The sequence below is a fragment of the Microtus oregoni genome, unplaced genomic scaffold (genome assembly GCF_018167655.1).
Source record: "Microtus oregoni isolate MIOR12 unplaced genomic scaffold, Mior012 000001F_ref0000356, whole genome shotgun sequence".
Classification (NCBI taxonomy): Eukaryota; Metazoa; Chordata; class Mammalia; order Rodentia; family Cricetidae; genus Microtus; species Microtus oregoni.
In genome coordinates this window covers 13363557-13380854 of record NW_024543060.1, presented here as the reverse complement: position 1 = coordinate 13380854, position 17298 = coordinate 13363557, and positions in this window count along the sequence as shown.

Genomic DNA, 17298 nt, shown 5'->3' with positions numbered 1-17298 from the left:
ATGGTCTTATTGCCAGAGTCCCTGAGCAGAATGGGGGAACATGTATAGGTGTATGTTTGTGTATAGGTGTGCTTTTGAGTATAGGTGTGCATTTGTGTATAGGTGTGCATTTGTGTGTAGGTGTGTACTGTGTATAGATATGCATTTGTGTATAGCTCTGTATTTGTGTATAGATGTGTATTTGTGTATAGGTGTGCTTTTGTGTATAGCTATGTATTTGTGTATAGATGTGTATTTGTGTATAGGTGTGTATTTGCGTATAGCTATGTATTTGTGTATAGCTGTGTATTTGTGTATAGATATGTATTTTGTTATAGGTGTGCATTTGTGTATAGGTGAGTACTGGTTCTGGTCCCTCTCCTTTTTATGTATTCTCAATATTCAATTGTGGAAACTTCTAAGATCACATTGATTCCTAATCACTATCCTATGGCCTCACCTCTAAAGACTACAGTCAGGTTAAATTTCTACCCTCTTCATACCTTTTAGTGGGGATTAAAATCCAGCATGGATTTTAAATTAAAAAATGGAACATGATTTTATATTTTAAGTGTGCCTGTTCCATTCTTGAGATACCAGTGAATACGGCATCCATGGGGCTTGGGACATGTCAGGTTAAGGATGCTGGCAGGTGTTTGCTTTATCTTGAGACTGCCCTGGGCCTGATTGCAATAGCTCAAAGAATATCTCTAATACTCTCTGTGAAGGGTGTCTAACTTACCTGAAGCTTTGCCTGTCTGGCCCTTCCCTTCCCTCCATTTCAATTTCTAAACATCCATGTTTTTCAGACCTTTAATCTCTCTGCATGACCCTTTCTACACTAGTGTTTTCTTCCCTCTTGGTCTATGAGTATCTTATATCCTTGGTCATCCTTCATTTCTTACACATGTATCTATTCGGTGATGGCTGTTGACTAATGGAGGCATATATGAGAGGGTGAGGACAGTTGACTGCATTTAATCCTTAAATGAAATTTGTGGAATGAATGTTTGTGCAATTTTCTATCAGAAAAAAAATGCTTGGAATTTGGGAAATTATCCAAAATTGAACCTGTAGAATCGATGTACTCAGAAGACTAACTCAGTAATTTGGACACCAAATTCCTTGTTTCCCACTATACCTTATGCAAATAAATCTTGTCTTTATTTTATTCTTTTTAATCTTCTATGACTGTTTCTCTTATACTGTTTATGACTACAACTTTTTTCTTCTGAATCTAGACCAGCCACGAATTACTTCATAGCAGGGACACATTCTGAGGCAATTTAATCACTGTATGAATACTAAAACTTAGATGGACTAGCCTACTTCATCTTTAGATCATTCATAGACTAAAACCTCATAAAGTCTGCCCTATAAATGAAGTGGAAGGAAATGATAACATATAGCAAACAGTAGATGCCTCAGCATAGGAAAAGAAGGACATAGGTGCAGTATAAAAGGTGAGCTAACCTGGCATATCTGCCCAGGGTGCCTGCTGTGAATGAGCTTCTTTAGTGGGGAGTTCTAGGTGAGTCATTGGGTTGGTGGTGAGTGAGTGAGAAGGCAGGACATAACTGTTCCTAGCTGTACACTTTGAAACTCTCTCCACTTAGGCTAGACTGAATTTAATACTCTTCTATCTCCAGAAAAAAACAAACAAAAAAACGCCAAAAAACCAGATAGTTTATTGTAGTATTCTCACAAATTATTTTTGTCTCTTAATAACAGCTTAAAGCCATAATGTACAACTATACAATGCATTTCTTTACTTGGAAAAATTTGTTGCTTGTAATCATTAGGAGATGGTCTCATTCTGTAGTTCTGGGTAACCTGGTACTCACTATGTACTATCTTCCTTCCTCAGACACTCAAGTGTTGGGATTACAGGCATGTTATAACATGCCACGCTTCCTACGTGTACTTTTAAACTCTCTCTTATTTCATTTTCCAAACCTTTCAGTTAAGAACTAAGATGCAGGAATTTCAGTGTAGCCCAGGTCCACACAAGATAACAACTATTAATATCATTGTCTTCTACCTCTGTGTCTTATCTTTTGGACATTGTAAAGGGGTGGTAATGGGGGGGGGCTGTCTTCTGTGATAATGTGCATTTTTAGAGTAGTTCCTGAAGGATCTCTAAAGTTACCTTTCCTTTTCTAAGTCCAAAATAACAGTGTATAGAACTGCCAAAACATAAACCAGCAGTGTAGTCTATTATCCTTATCAGCTACTGTCCTGGTTGGTGTTTGTTCCATTTCTACAGGCCAGAGTTATCTGGGAAAAGCAACATCAGTGGAGAAACTGTATCCATCAGGTGGCCTTTAGGCAAGGGTGATGGGTATTTTCTTGATTAATGATTGATGTGGGAGGGCCCAGCCCACTAAGGATGATCCCACCCCTGGGCAGGTGGTTCTGGGTAGTATAAGAAATCAGGCTGAGAAAGCCACGAAGAACAAGTCGGTAAAGAGGATTCCTCCATGATCTCTTCTTCAGTTCCTGCCTCCGAGTTCCTGCCCTGCCCTCTCTTCATGATGGACTTGAACAGTAAGCTTAAATGAACCTTTTCTTTCTTCTACAGCTTGATTTGGTCATGGTGTTTGCCACAGCAATAGAAAGTGAATTAAGAAAGAGCTCGGTTTCAGGATCATGGAGTATTGCTGTAACAGACCTGAGCACGTTCTGGGGGAGGACTGTGTGGGCTGCAAAAGACATTAGGTGCTCAGAACTTAATGAACTGTTCAGAACTGTTCACAACAGTTCATTAAGTCAAAACCTGGAAGACAATACTGAAAGCCGTGCAGACCGAGGAGACCTGGCTTGTAGTATATCAGAGTCCATTGAGGCCATCTGGGTGGTATTTTGTAGTAAGAACCATCTGTGGTTCACAAGAGACCAGCCCCACTACAGGCATGCTTTTACTTTCTGGGGAAGATTGAGCATGGTCAGCTGGAGCTGAGAAATCAAGTGTTATTAAGAGATCAGAATTATCTGGTAAACTTTGGGAGCACTCCCTCAGGCTCAGCACCCCGAGGCTGTAGTCCAGATAGGTCTTTTGTTTAATTCATAAATGTTTTTGAAGAGAATCAGTGAGTGTTTTGACTCAAAGACTTGCACTAGAATTGACCACCAGATTTTTTGGTATAAGCCACTGTCTTAATCTAGATTTCTCTTAGAATAGAACATCAGCTTTGTATTTCTTGGATTTACAAACTCACCTAGTGAAACATTTGCTCTTAGCACAACTGGGAATATATGTGGATTACCATATCCTTCACAATTACTTATAATAATTAAAACATCAAGATACAAGAGTTTACTAATGAAGACTTAGCTAAAGAAATTATTGTATAATTAGGTAGAAATAGAATTTAACTATCATATTTATTTTAGGAAATATTTTATAATGCAAAAATATTCTGAGATGATACATAAAATATATAACATGTGAGATTTTAGGCTAGGTATGGTGGTGCTCACTTTAATTACAGCATTCAGGAGGCCAGGGCTAGCCTGGTCTTTATAGCAAGTTCCAGGACAGGTGATGCTATGGAGACAGACCCTGTTTAAAAATGAATATGCTATGGGAGTTTGTACCTGGATGGTCATGAGTTCATGATGCCAATGCAGAATAAAACATTGCAACAGATAAAAGGATTCTAAACTGCATATTTTAGATAATGAAAATATATTATTTGTGCGTATAGGATGGAAGACCAGGTAAGACAAGGCTAGAATATCATCTGTGATGAGATGCTGTGTTTTTTTAACATGTACTTTTATCTTTTCTAATAGTCTATAATGAGCAAGGCTTTCTAGTCGTCATAACATCTTTATTGAACAGAAAAGTGATTTATAGGTAGCCGGTGTCATTTCTTACTTTGTAGAAATTAGTAATAGAGTTAGAATATACTGTGGTTTGTAAAAAATAAATATTTACAAGCAAATTTCCAATCATGTATCTATTGCCTAGAGCAAGTACAACTTTTTAAAAATTTAATAGTCGTATGTTAGCTTCCTCTGGCTCATTCCAATTATGCAAGAGTGTCAGTCAGGGCTTCATCAAACCCCATGGAAATCAATAGAGCTGGGCTGCAACAAAACAAAGCAACAAATGCATCTACTATTTCATGGGGCAGTTATCTAGGGAAAGAACGCTCTAGTCTTTGGAGGGTGGCTTGATAGAAATTTGGTTGGCGGCTAGAACGTGGTAGGCTGACCCTGTTTGCAGAGTCGTGTCCCGAGTCACAGACAAATGAATTATGCAAATGCTTCTTCCAGGCAATGATGTGGAGGCACAGGGTTATAGGAGAGAGAGATGTAGGAACAAGGGCTACCAGGCAGGAAGGGCCTGGTGATGACAGTGAACCACAAGCAGACGCTGGGCATGTGTGGTGCTGAGAGGGGAAGGGAAAACAGGACAAGCTGAGGGCAGCTTCCACATCATACGGTGAATGGCAGGTGATTTAAAATTTATGTACAATGCTTTATGTTCCACATACCATTTCCCATTTAAATCAAAGCCACAGTCAAACAACGTCGCCTGAGTGTTCAGATGAGCCAGAGACCGACAGGCTCAGAGTCTCAAAAGAAACCGAGGGACAGCAAAAAGAAATCAAACTCTATAGAAACGACAGTTTTAATAAAACGTGAATGTATACATATGAAAGAAAGTTTCATATTCGGTGATGTGCGAGCAAAGGCATGATAAAGATAAGGAACAAAGCAAAAGTTCACTAGCATTTTACATCTGGTAATATTGTTTGAAACTGGATTTTAGGGAAAATGTAACTGCTGTTTCTGGTAACCATGGCTGCAGTGATGACGGTAATTCATGCAAAAGTGCCATTTCCAGACTTATCATCACAGACAAAGGATCATTTACTCACATTATATTCGATATTTTGATCAACCTGAATGAATCTTGAATTTTCTTTAAAAGCTTTTGATTCTTTGAGAATTTTATAAAATGTGTTTTGATGATATGTAGCCCTTCCCTCTGCTCCCCCTAGATTCACCCTCTTCACAAACCACCCAATCGTTTCCAGATATGCCCCTTTCCCAGACCACCCAACTTAGTGTCCTCTTAAAAAGAATCAAGTCCAGTTTGTGCTGTCTGTATAATCCTGGGTGTGGGGTCATGCACCGGAACACGGTCAGCTTACCAGGGGCTACACTTTTGAAGAAAATGGACGCTGCCTTTCTCGGCAGCTATCAAATGCCCAAAGCTCCCTTGTTGGGGGTCGGAGTTTGTACTGATCATCTCTTTCCACTCTGGATTTTTGTATAAATCTTGTGTGTGCTGTGACAACAATGAGTTTACATATGCCACTGCCCAGTGGTGCCCAGAAAGCATTGTTTCCTTGTAGTCCCCCGCTACCTCTGACACTCTTTCTGTCCCCTCTTCTGTGCTTATCCCTGAGGCTTGGCAGGAAGGGGTGTCGTGTGGATGTCCTATTCAGAGATGAGCATTCTGCGGTCTCTTGTTCTCTGTACCTTTACTAGTTGTGGGTGTCTGTCAATTTCCATCTACTGCAAATAGATTTTCTGATCAGAGTTGAGAGAAGCATTGATCTGTGGGTATAACGACATGTCTAAAGAATCAGTATAATATGTCCATTTAGCAGAATAGAAGTAGTGGGCTCTCTGTTAGGGCCTATATCCTGTCTGGCCATATGATTTTTGGCTGATCATGAAACCCAGGAATGGGCTTGATCATATGGATCAGGACTTAAATCCAAGCATCAAAAAGTGGCTGGTTACCTCCAGGTTCTGTATGTCACTATCACACCAGTGAGCATGTTTTGCTATTCCAACTGTTTGCATAGCTCAAGGGGTTCACAGCTGGGAAATATTCCTTTTTTCTTCTGGTAGAGTGCAAAGCAACATCCAATACTATGAAAGCTAGCCAGTTAGGATGAAGCTTTTAGATCAGTAACAGCTTCATATGCCCGTTCTGTGACTGGAGTATGTGATATCTTCAGAACATGGTGTGGGAGGTCCTTCTCTCCTTGAGGTTTATCTCTCAAACAATTTCCAGGGTAAGTTTTGTGCCAGACCTGGATGCTGCAGGTTTGGGGGTAGAGGGAATGCATTTGACCTCTAGAGCCAATACATCTCATCTCATAAGGCAAAGCAAAAGCTATTAATGAAATCATATCAGTAAACACAAAACTGTGATCAATGCAAAGATGTGAAAATGATTCAGGACATATCATCCTGTGGGACTAAGGCAGCCCACTGGCCTTTTGTTGGTGACCTTACTTGTCTTGTGCCTTCTGGAACTTTAGTATGCTTTCTTGATTTCAGTGGCATTAATGGCACAGATAAAATATCTTATGTTTTGCTTCTTTAACTACTTGATCAGGGATTTGGCAGGAGAAATTCAAATATGGTTGCAATGCAATATTCAAAGGCTTTCTTCATACTCAAGATGTGTGCAGCCTTAGAATTTTTGTCATTGATTTAAATTATTTATAAGAATGCCATTGCTGTGCTGTTGAGATATGTCTTTTCCATAAATTAATCCCATTACGTCATGTCTGTTTGTAGAGTGTCTTAGCTGTTACCTTCATGGATTTTACAAAAGAAAGTCTTAAAATGCCTTCAGTATTCAGCCATTAGGTTATATGTTATCAAGACCTTGGATAGTGGGATAGTTGAGATGTTTTGGGTTTCTTTGTTCTTTGCAAAGACTGGATTTTTACACCTTAGTTTTCTACTTCAAGAATTCTCATTATCTTAAACACTGTCAGTAGACATAAAAAATAAAAGTTACTTTAGTGCATTACTGCAGCCATGACGTGGGAGGAACTTCTTAAAGTATGCTATATTTGGGGGTCAGTTTTGGTTATACACCCAGCTTCATCCTCAATTAGCTGAATGATCCTGAAGAGCCAAGCTGTTGGTGTCTCTATTTCTTCCACTGTGTAACAGCAATAATGATACGTTTCTCATGGGATTGCCATACAAACTAAAACAGTGACTATGCTTGTTGCATGGTTTCTGAAGAAGTATCAATAGATGGCTTATGTGCAGAAGCTAGATTTAAATTTTCTTTGTGTGTGCGTGTTTGTGTAATGTATTGGGGGTGCTGTAAAGTACGATTGGGTTCGTGAGGGAGGAAGGAGAACTCTTAAGAGAAGGGCAAACAGAGCAATACAATATGTGTGACAGGAAGGCAGAGGAGAGAACTGTTTAAGAGGAGGCAGAATAGTGGGAAAGGGCAGGGTGGGGGCATGAGGAAAACACTGGAAAGAAATGGTCAAGAACAAAGAATGAGGATGTGAGGAAAATATCATGAGGGAGCTTATTACTTTGTACGTTTGTTTAAAATGAAAAAAAAAAAAAACATCTCAGTGGTAGAACACCGACTGGCCTAGCTGGTGAAATGCCTTGGTCTCCAGTACTGTTGAAAATTTAGGCATTTTAAAAATCGGAAATTAATAAAGTGACAATTTGCTTCAGTATTTGTCCTAATTATTCTCGGCAAGTCAAAAATCGTTTTGATCTGTAATTTGTACTTTGCTTACTGCTTAGAGCGCTTTTAAGTCTAGACTTCAGAGTTTTAAGTGATAGATTAAATTATTAATGAGACTGATACACACATGTATGTAATATATGGCTAAAATTGTTACTTCACTCGATGTCTAGATGTCTAACTACATCCAGTTCTTGCTTGTGGCAAAGCTATGAAGTGATTCAAGACTGGATTAGCAAAAATTGAGCTATTGTCTGTGGAGGAAATGCAGACATTCAGCTTTAACATTGTCAGCTCATCAACTTATAACCTTGATTTGCATTTCACATTAAAGAGGATACCTCGTTAGTTGATTAACCTTGAACTCACAGCTAACAGTGCTATAGCTCCTGTTTGAACAAAGTTTGTCTAATACGTGTTTTCTCTATAAAGCAAATCAGAGGCCCTTTGTTCTGAAGAATAGTAGATAGCTCTTGAACACTATGCTTAGAGGAAATGTAAATGAGTGTGATCACCAAGGAAAGGCATCAAACATAAATACATACAGCTGAGAAGATGAAATAAGTGCATTTGTGTTTAGTATAAAAGTCTAGTAAGGCCAGGGGTGTTATTGGCTTGGGACTTGGACATTGTGGACTCAGAGTTTTCACTATTCAGCATGTGAATACATTCACACATAACTGTAGAGAACTGGATGATTGATTTGGGGGTTACAAATAGATTTCAGTAAAGCAGATGAATTCACAGATATGCACCCTGTGAACCATGCTATGATGGTTTGTTCTGGTTGCATGGTGGCGTTGTCTGATGAACTCCTACAAATATGAGAATGCCCTCTGAAACAGTGCAAACTGTTGAGAGCAGCTCTTATGTGTTTGGGAGAACTAAGAGCAGAGACAGAATTCTAGTCTTACCCCCTTTCCCATGGATCGTGTAACTACTTTCTGTTCCTGGATGTGGTAGAGTCTCTCAGTCTCACATGACTTTGAGCTCTTGTCTGTGGACTTCTCTTCCTTTGATAGGACAGAGTAGATCCTTCCCGTTTGCAGGGTTTGGAGTCCCAGGGCCCATGTGGACCATTTAGTTTAGCTATTCATAGTGCATATGACCCAGAAAATGTCCTAGAACATATCTGGCTGCGAGTCGTTCTTGTTTACAATCATAATAATATTCTTTATCTCAGAACATATTAATGGGCACCTACACAAGTCACTCCACACAATGTGTGACCTGGAGATGCCCCATGCATCTCTCTGCCTGCCAGGGTTCCTCCTCAGTCTGTGTCAGCACAACTGACCATTCCCACACGTACTCCCAAATTGCCTTTGGCTATGATTGTTGGCACTGAAGGATTGCACTGCTGACAAAGTTCTGCCTTTGCTCCTCTGTGAGCCTCCTGGGGGAAGAGACAGAACTTTGCAGTGTTGACTAGCACCCATCAAGGAGCCAGACACACTGATGTTCAGTTTTGTTTGCTGAATACACGTGTTAATCCCTACACATGCATGTAATTTTGACACATAATGATTGAGGGCATTTATGGAAAGGAAGGAATTTGGGCAAAAAAAATATCAGTTTCTTTATGGATTCGAACCAAAGACATGGTTCAATAGACTCCCTAAATATAACCATATGCAACAAATCCTATGTTCTATACCTTAAATGCTGCACTGTGGGATCTCTCAAGGTATTTTAGAGTTGTTTGGAAAGTCTGCTCCTTTCGTAAATCCTCCTAGTCATGACAGATCTCCAGGGTATGTGTCGTTTTCTAGGATTCCTGAAGTAGTGGGGGTGGCGGGGTTGCGTTCCCAGAACCCCAGCCGCCTGCTCGGCTAGCTTATGCCCCAAAATAATTACACAGACACTGGATTCTTTTAAGCACTGCTTGGCCCTTTAGCTCTAGCACTTACAGGCTAATTCTCACATCCCGATCAACCCATCTCTAATAATCTGTGAGAACCGGTCTTACCGGGAAGATTCTAGCCTAGTCCATCCTGGGTCGGAGCTTCATGCCCGGAGTGGGGCATGGCGTCTCTCTCAGGCGTCTGCTCCCGAGAGAGCTGTGGAGTCTCTCAGCTCACTTCCTCTTCCTCCCAGCGTTCTGTTCTGTTTACTCCTCCCACCTATCCTCTAACCAATAAAATGGGCCAGGGCAGTTCCTTTATTAGCCAATGGCCTTCCTCCATCATGGCCTTCCTCCATCAGATTCCCACAGAGTTCTGTCTGTTACTCAGGTCGTGACTGCCAAATTCTTCAGGACGTTTTCCTCCAGAAAACAAGGCATTACTGCCCTAGTGAGGGCAAAGATTATGTTTTGCCCAGTATGGTACTCTCTTATCTAGAATAAGGTTTGCTGTTTGCTAGATAAAGGGATGGTTCTTCAAAGTTTTCAGCCCCTAGAATATCATTTGGAGTATGACACTAAAGTAAGAAGCCCCAAACACACAATTTCTCAGGCATGCTCTAGCTAGTAATCTCATGTTTAAATAAATTCTCCAAGACTCAGTTTCTGGAAATTGCCTTAGCTGTGTGAGGCCTGGGGTTGAAACTGTTCATTTTTAGCAGGTTTGAGATGGTTTGCTGAATACGAACCTTCTAGACCCTGAGCACTGCAGTTCATCAAGCAGTGTTCCAACAACTGAATTAAAGGTAGACACAGATAAGGCATATGACTTGGCTGTGAGATGCACGGGATTACCACACAAAAGTGTTCATGTGTAATGTTTAATATCTCCCTGTAATCAGACTATCAATGGTGCCAGGCTTCATTTCTGTTGTTGCATAAAATGCCCTGGTAAACATCAGGTAGAGGGAGGGAGGTTACAGCCCATCATGGCAGGGAAGTTCAGGAAGATGCTCAAAGCAGTTACTTGCATTGCATCCAAGAGCAGAGAGAATGTTGCTCTTGATAGAACAGAATGCAAGTGTAGGGCTCAGCCAGCCTTCTGTCTTATACAGTGTTGGGAAAGGATGCTGCCCATTTTCAGACTGAATCTTCTTGTATCGATGGAAAGCAGTCAAGAAAATTCCACATGCTCATAGTACTATTGTTCACTGAGACCCTCTTCTTAGGTTATTAGAGGCTCTATTAAGTTGACGATTAGAACTGACCACGCCATGCCCAGAACATGTGCTGTGCAATGCTACTTGAGCAAATATGTCTTGTTTCCATTCAGAACAAGAGGTTTCATTTAACTTCTCTTGCATTCTCAGTTTGAATTCTCTTCCTAGCAGAGGAGGAACATGGCAGGGTCAGTGTGGTTCTTGTGGTTCTGGCTCATCCTCTTTTGCCCCTGCTGCCTAACGAGTAAAGAGCAGAATGAAAAGAAGTTTTGTCCTCTCCGGCGATGCTCCGTTAATGGTGTCTGCACATCTTGGAGGAACTTTGGGTTCCTTAAAGAGAAGTTTGACTTTCCTTATTTGAGTTCAGGTCCTTCCGCAAGACCTGCTTCCAAAATGCCTGCCATCCTTTTTAGATTAGCATTTCTCATTCCATTTTCACACTGTGTCTGACCTCATGTCCTCCCACAACTTGGCAGAGGTGGTTTGCTCATTTTCTTTACATCATTTCTTAGTAGTCTGGCTCCCTTGCTTGCTTCCATTCTTCAAAGAGCTGGTCTGATTTCTAGCCTATAAGCTCAAGCTACAGACCTTTCTATAAACTTCTACAGATCCCCAGGCTCTCCAGCCTAGTGTGTCACCAGTTCCCAGAGGGGACACCTGCTTGACAGTTGGTGAAGACTCACCTAGGATAGATGAATTCCTTTGTGGTCCCGCTGGAAGCCTGCTTGCTGTGGAAGTCCTTTGTCCTTTCTCCTCCTTTCCCAACCCTCAGCAGCCTCAGAACACACACATCATAACCTTCAGACAACAATGTGTGTTTGACACCTCCCTGTCCCTTCTGCTGCTCCTCTGCTGGCTATTTTCCAAGCTCCTAAGGAGGGAAGGCCTGTGGGATGCAGCTGAATGGTTTGTAGGGACTGTGGAAAACAAAGGGAGGAGAAAGCAGAGCAGCCAGGTGGAGTCTGCTGCCTGGCTGTACTTCCTACAGAGGAGTTCCTGCGCATGGCTCTTTCTGCAGGGTGAGCGTGGGCACTCTTTAAAAACCTCCCAGGAGCTCTTGAGCCTGATAGATGGAAAATATTTATGTATACTTTAGAACATTCCTAACAGGTAGATGGCGTCAGCCATTCCATTTGTCTTGCTGATTTGCAGAGTCATGAATTCTGACATTAGGACAATGCTGAAAATGATAACCAGGATAATCGCCGTGGGGTTTGTCTTCTCCCTTGGAGCTTCCATGACAGAACCTGACAACCATGATTGAGCATGATGCGTTAGGCAGAGGGAAGACAATGGAAACAGCCTGGAACTGGCCTCACAAGTCTGCATTCCCTCTTTCACTTCCTTATTGATCAGTGGGGTGAAAATGACCAAGAGTGACAATTTCAGTGACTGTTTTTTTTCTTTAACTTTAAAAAAAATTATTCTTGTATCTTTCATATCATGCATCTCGATCCCACTCATTTCCTGTCTCTGCATACCCGCCCTTTGTCCTCCCCACCAGATACAATTTAAGAAAAAAAAAAAAAAGAAAGAAAGGGGGGAAAATCTTGTTATGGAAGCTGTAGTGTGACATGGTGAGTCATGTAGCAAGCTCTTTTGTCCATGTATCTTTGCTTGCAAGTGTTCAGTGACCTTTTTAAAAAATAGCGTCCATGGTAACAGTTATTTTTCCCGCCTCCATACTGCTAAGGACCAAGTGGAATATGTATAAAGGTTCGCATCAAACTAAAGAGTTATTAAGGACTTTGACTATAATTAGAGCAAATATTAATTAGTTAGTTTGAGACAGTCTCATGTAGCCCAAGATTTCTTTCAATTCACAGTATCCCTGATTCTCCCAATTCCTCTAATTCTACCTTATTAGGCGGCTGCTTGTTGGTTCTTAGCCGTCAAACTAGCTTAGACCCAAAATAATCACACAGAAACCGTACTAATTAAATCACTGCTTGGTACATTAGCTCTAACTTCTTATTGGTTAACTCATCAATTTAATCCATTTCTATTAATCTGTATATTGCCTTGTGGCTGTGGCTTACCAGATAAAGATCTGGTGCCTGTCTCCAGCAGGATTACATGGCTTCTCTCTGACTCCACCCTTCTTTCTCCCAGCATTCAGTTTAGGTTTTCCCACTTACCTCTATTCTACCCTATCAGGCCAAGCCAGTTTTCTTTATTTATTAATGGTAATCACAGCATATATAGGGGAATCCCACATCACCTCTGAATGGGGCATTATAGGTTTATGCTGTTAGGCCCTGTCTTAGTGTTAATGTGAAGAGACTCCATGACCGAGGCAACTCTTATTATTTTTTTTTAAAAAACAACTTTTAACTGGGGCTTGCTTATAGTTTCAGAGGATCAGTTCATTGTCATATCAGTGAGCATGGAGGCACTCTGGAAGGCATGGTACTAGAGAAGTAGCTGAGAGCTGCATCCTGATCTGCAGGCAGTGAGAGAGAAGGAGGGAGGAAAGAAAGGAAGGGAGGAGAGAGGAGGGGAGAAAGGGAGGAAAGGAGACAGACTAAGATGAACTAAGCCCAGTTTACTATCTCCAGTGACACACCTACTTCAATAAAGCCACCCCTTTAAATCCTTCCTAACAGTCTACCAACTGAAAGCCAAGCATTCAAATGCATGGGCCTATGGGGGCCATTCTCATTCAGATTACCACAGGTTCTAATGCTAGCCCCTAGATGACAATCTGAGGTCAGCTCAGACTGGACTCTGACCAAGGAAGCAGAAGAATTGCTGCACTGCATACCTTAGAAACCTTGGAAAGTAGACTTCTGTTTGTTAGGATAAGCCATAGTACCTTATCCACCTCCCTCTACCCAAACTTCATATTACCTCAGAAAAGGGCATTTAGTTCCCTATAAACTCAAACAAGCCTACAACTGATCAAAGCTCCCGTGTTAATTGCCAGGTTATTCCTGATAACTCATCTTCTTGTGGCCATATAACCCATTATAACTGGCAAGACTCTCTCTGCCATTTTGCTTCTCTATGTTTCCTGAGAGACAGCCTTGATAGCTGGAATAAACTTTTCTTTTCTACCCACTGAGTGGCCTATTTTGGTGGTTTCACTGTGCCTTTGCTTACATATGCCAGCGTATGTGGCATATACCACTTTGATATTAACTTTAAAATTGTATTTGCATTTATTTGTGTGTTTGTGTACATATGCTTTTATGTGTGGTGCACATGTATGTAGTATGTGCATGGACAGGTATTCACACACACATATAAAAGGGAGCCTACCAGAGATCACTTAGACACAGTCGAGAGTCAATTGAAAGTCATTTGAGCTGTTTGAGATTACACTCAAGCATTTAAGACCCAAGTGTAGCCCTGAGTGTTGAAATCAAAGGGCTTTTAAAGGCAGGAACTACATCCTGTTATCTTGTTCCACAGCTGCAGGAGGAGGTTTTGCCCAAGCAAGTATTTTAACCGAAGCTAAGTGAGCTGGAGCATCTTGACTTGGGTTCCTAGAATACAGTTGTGATTTTCCACAGCACTTTCCATCAAGAAGATCAAATTCTAGCTACACCTAAAATGACCTCGGCAAGGACACGAGATGGAGAAACCTCGGCACTGTCTTTCCCTGTCACACACAGAGACTAGAGGAAGTATTAGGTGTCCTGTTCTACCACCCTCCAGCTTCTTTCCTTTGAGACAGAGTCTCTCACACAAGATCGAAATAGGCTGTCCTGTCTCCACTCACAAGAGCTCTGAGGTTGCAGGGGTATGCACAACCATGCCTAGTTGTGTGTGTTGAGTGGGGGCAGATTAGAGGGATGGTGTGTCATGGGGGTGGAGGCATTTATACGTAGGTCTTCAGGCTTGCATAGGAAGCAGTCTTATCTACTGTAACATATCCCTAGTTGTCCTTTTGAAAAATTAATCTTTTAAACCAGTATATGAGGTGATGGGTTTCATTATGGCATCTCCATACAGCTGTCGATATTTTTTGCTTCTTCAGTCGTGGGTTGGCTGCAAGCATCTAAACAATATTTTGTCACCCACATACCAATCAATAGGTTTCTAAAATTTTGACTCAAGGTCAAACATCATATTTTCCATTCCCGAGCAGAGACAGAGTTTAAAAATATCTTTAGATAGCTAAAGGAAGAACTTTCCACACTTTTTAAATGGTGGAGTTTTATTGTCAAATTAAAACCACGGCCTCTTTTTCTTATGCTTTCCTATTACAATGAAACAGTAACTAATTAAACTTTGCCCATACACCGGCCAACACGCCGTTTCCATCCTCCGGCTCATTAGTGAGAACTTGAAGCTGGCAGTGCCGGTTGTTGCAGTGGTTGAATTATAAACATTTCACCACACTGATATACATGTCCTCTGAATGAAATGAAGATTTTATTATGCTCAAGTTATTCGTGAAAACAATATGGTTTATGCAGAGCACCTGTTTCTACCTTTACGAAATCTGGAACTTTGATACATGCCAGGCAGAGGGTCCCCAGTTTAGAAGATCAACCCATGTGGGCATCGTATCTCTAAGGAGCTTTGCTGGTAGATGGCATTTCACGCCTGATAGCAGGGCTCCTTGCTGCAGAGCCAAGCTGCCATCTGGGTCTCCTAGAGGAGGGAATGAACTCCAAAATATTTGAGTCTATGAACTCCAGAATTTCACCCAATCATCCCTTTCCATTTGCCGATTCTACTGTGTGCTTGTTCTGCTATAAATAATAAACCACAACAGCAAAAGCAGTTCCATTACTGATCTTCTAGGAGACCACCAGACCCAGGGGTGGCCTGGAAGATGAAGTCAGTGATCAGGTGTTGCCCCTCAGACTAGGCTTGCCAGTTTCTTTGCAGTTGACCTTCAGTAGTTAGAGGATCAAGAAGTGAACCCCCCTCCCACCCCTTCACACAACCGTGCATCTCTACTCCCTTCCAAATCTTTCCTTTGTCCTCAGCATGCTGGAATTGTGAATGGTCCATAGAGAGTTTGTCTCCTCCACTGGTCTTTAAGAATTCTTTGGGTTTAGGAGGTTCTGACATCAATTCTTAGGAAACACATAGAAATTTGTTTCCGTTTTATTCTCCATCTGGGTTTCTTTTGTGGGAATATTAGGCTTCTTAGTCTACCAATGGCTTTTTGCCTCATCTTTTAAAAAATATTCCACCATTTTCCATCTATTTTCTAACGTCTTTATTTTTATATGTAAGATCTCTCCTTTGTTTTTTGGATGCTCTTTTTGAAGACTTCTTATTTTGTCCTCTCTTTTTCCTGTGAGCTTTATTAGTGATGGTTATTCTGAAATTATTCCCTCCAGAAGAGTCTCTATCAGGCACATGGTAACTTCATAATTCCTTGGGCTCTTTTCATGTTGGTGACTTTGCTGGTGTTTACCAATCTTGGCTACCTATTTATAATTAAGTATAATTGTTTTTGAAAGTTGTCAGCTATGGACTTCCCTGGAGACTAATCATTGCGGCTGTGAAGTCTCTGATTATCTAGGAATTATCTAAGAATGCTAAGAGTGGAAGCTATTTTAGCCCTTTAGGGTGCCTAGAGACCTAGGAAGATCTGAGGGGAAAAGGAAATGCATCTCTTTCTCCCTCTCTTGTTGATATCATCATTAGTGTCTCTTGGTTGGAATGTATTTTCTTTGTCAGTTTTGTTTGGTGACTGTGGCAGTTTGAATGTAGTTGACCCCCATACGCTCATAAGGACTGGCACTATTAGGAAGTGTGGCTTTTTTGGAGTAAGTATCCTTGTTGGAGGAAGTGTGGCACTGTGGGGATGGACTTTGAGGTCTCCTATGCTCAAACTACACTTAGTGTAGATACAGACTCCTTCCTGTTACCTGTAGATCAAGATATATAACTCTCAGCTCCTTCTCTAGCACCATATCTGCCTGAATACTACCATGTCCTGCCATGATGATGATGGATTAAACTTCTGAACTGTTAATTAGCCTCAGTTAAAGGTTTTCTTTTTAACAGTTGCCATAGTCATTGTGTCTCTTCACAGCAACAGAAACCCTAAGACCTGTTGTAACTGGTTTGCAGAAATGAAGATATTCTAAAGAGACAGCTGTGTCTCTCGATCTGACTATGAGACTGTTGAAAATAAATACCTCAAAGAAATGGAAATTGTCCTAGAAAAATCTCATGAAGGGAGTAGGAAAGGGCACCAAACAGAATGGAGACTTAGATATTAACCAGGATTACTTAGACATGAATATTCTTGGTCCTCTATTTAAACTTTAATCTCAATTAGAACCCTAAAAAGAGATGTGAAGTATTGGCTGGATTTCTTTGTTCCTCTTCCCAGTGTGACTACATTAAATACATCTCCTTTTTCTGATTTCCATTATTAATTTGACTTGTTTTATTGATTTATTGAGGATTTATGGCTGGGTCTGATTTGGGACACAAATTGTAACCCCAAAGTCAATAACACTGTTATCAAATATCACATGTTTACCCTCCCCAAAAGTACCAGGTACTTCTAATATTGAGGAAGAAGTTGAGGGCCTGGTTTATTTTATTTTGTATGTATGTATTTGTATGTGTCTGTAAATGTTCACATGGATTTGGGCAAATGCTTACTTGGATAAGTGCACAGTGTGTGTGTGTGTGTGTGTGTGTGTGTGTGTGTGTGTGTATGTGTGTGTGTGTGAGTGCTCACATGTATTTGGGCACATGTTTACTTAGGTAAGTATCCACAGGTGTGTAGGAAAGAAGTAAATATCAGATGTCTCTTCTATGATTGATTGTGGTGGAGTCTCTCATTTGAACCT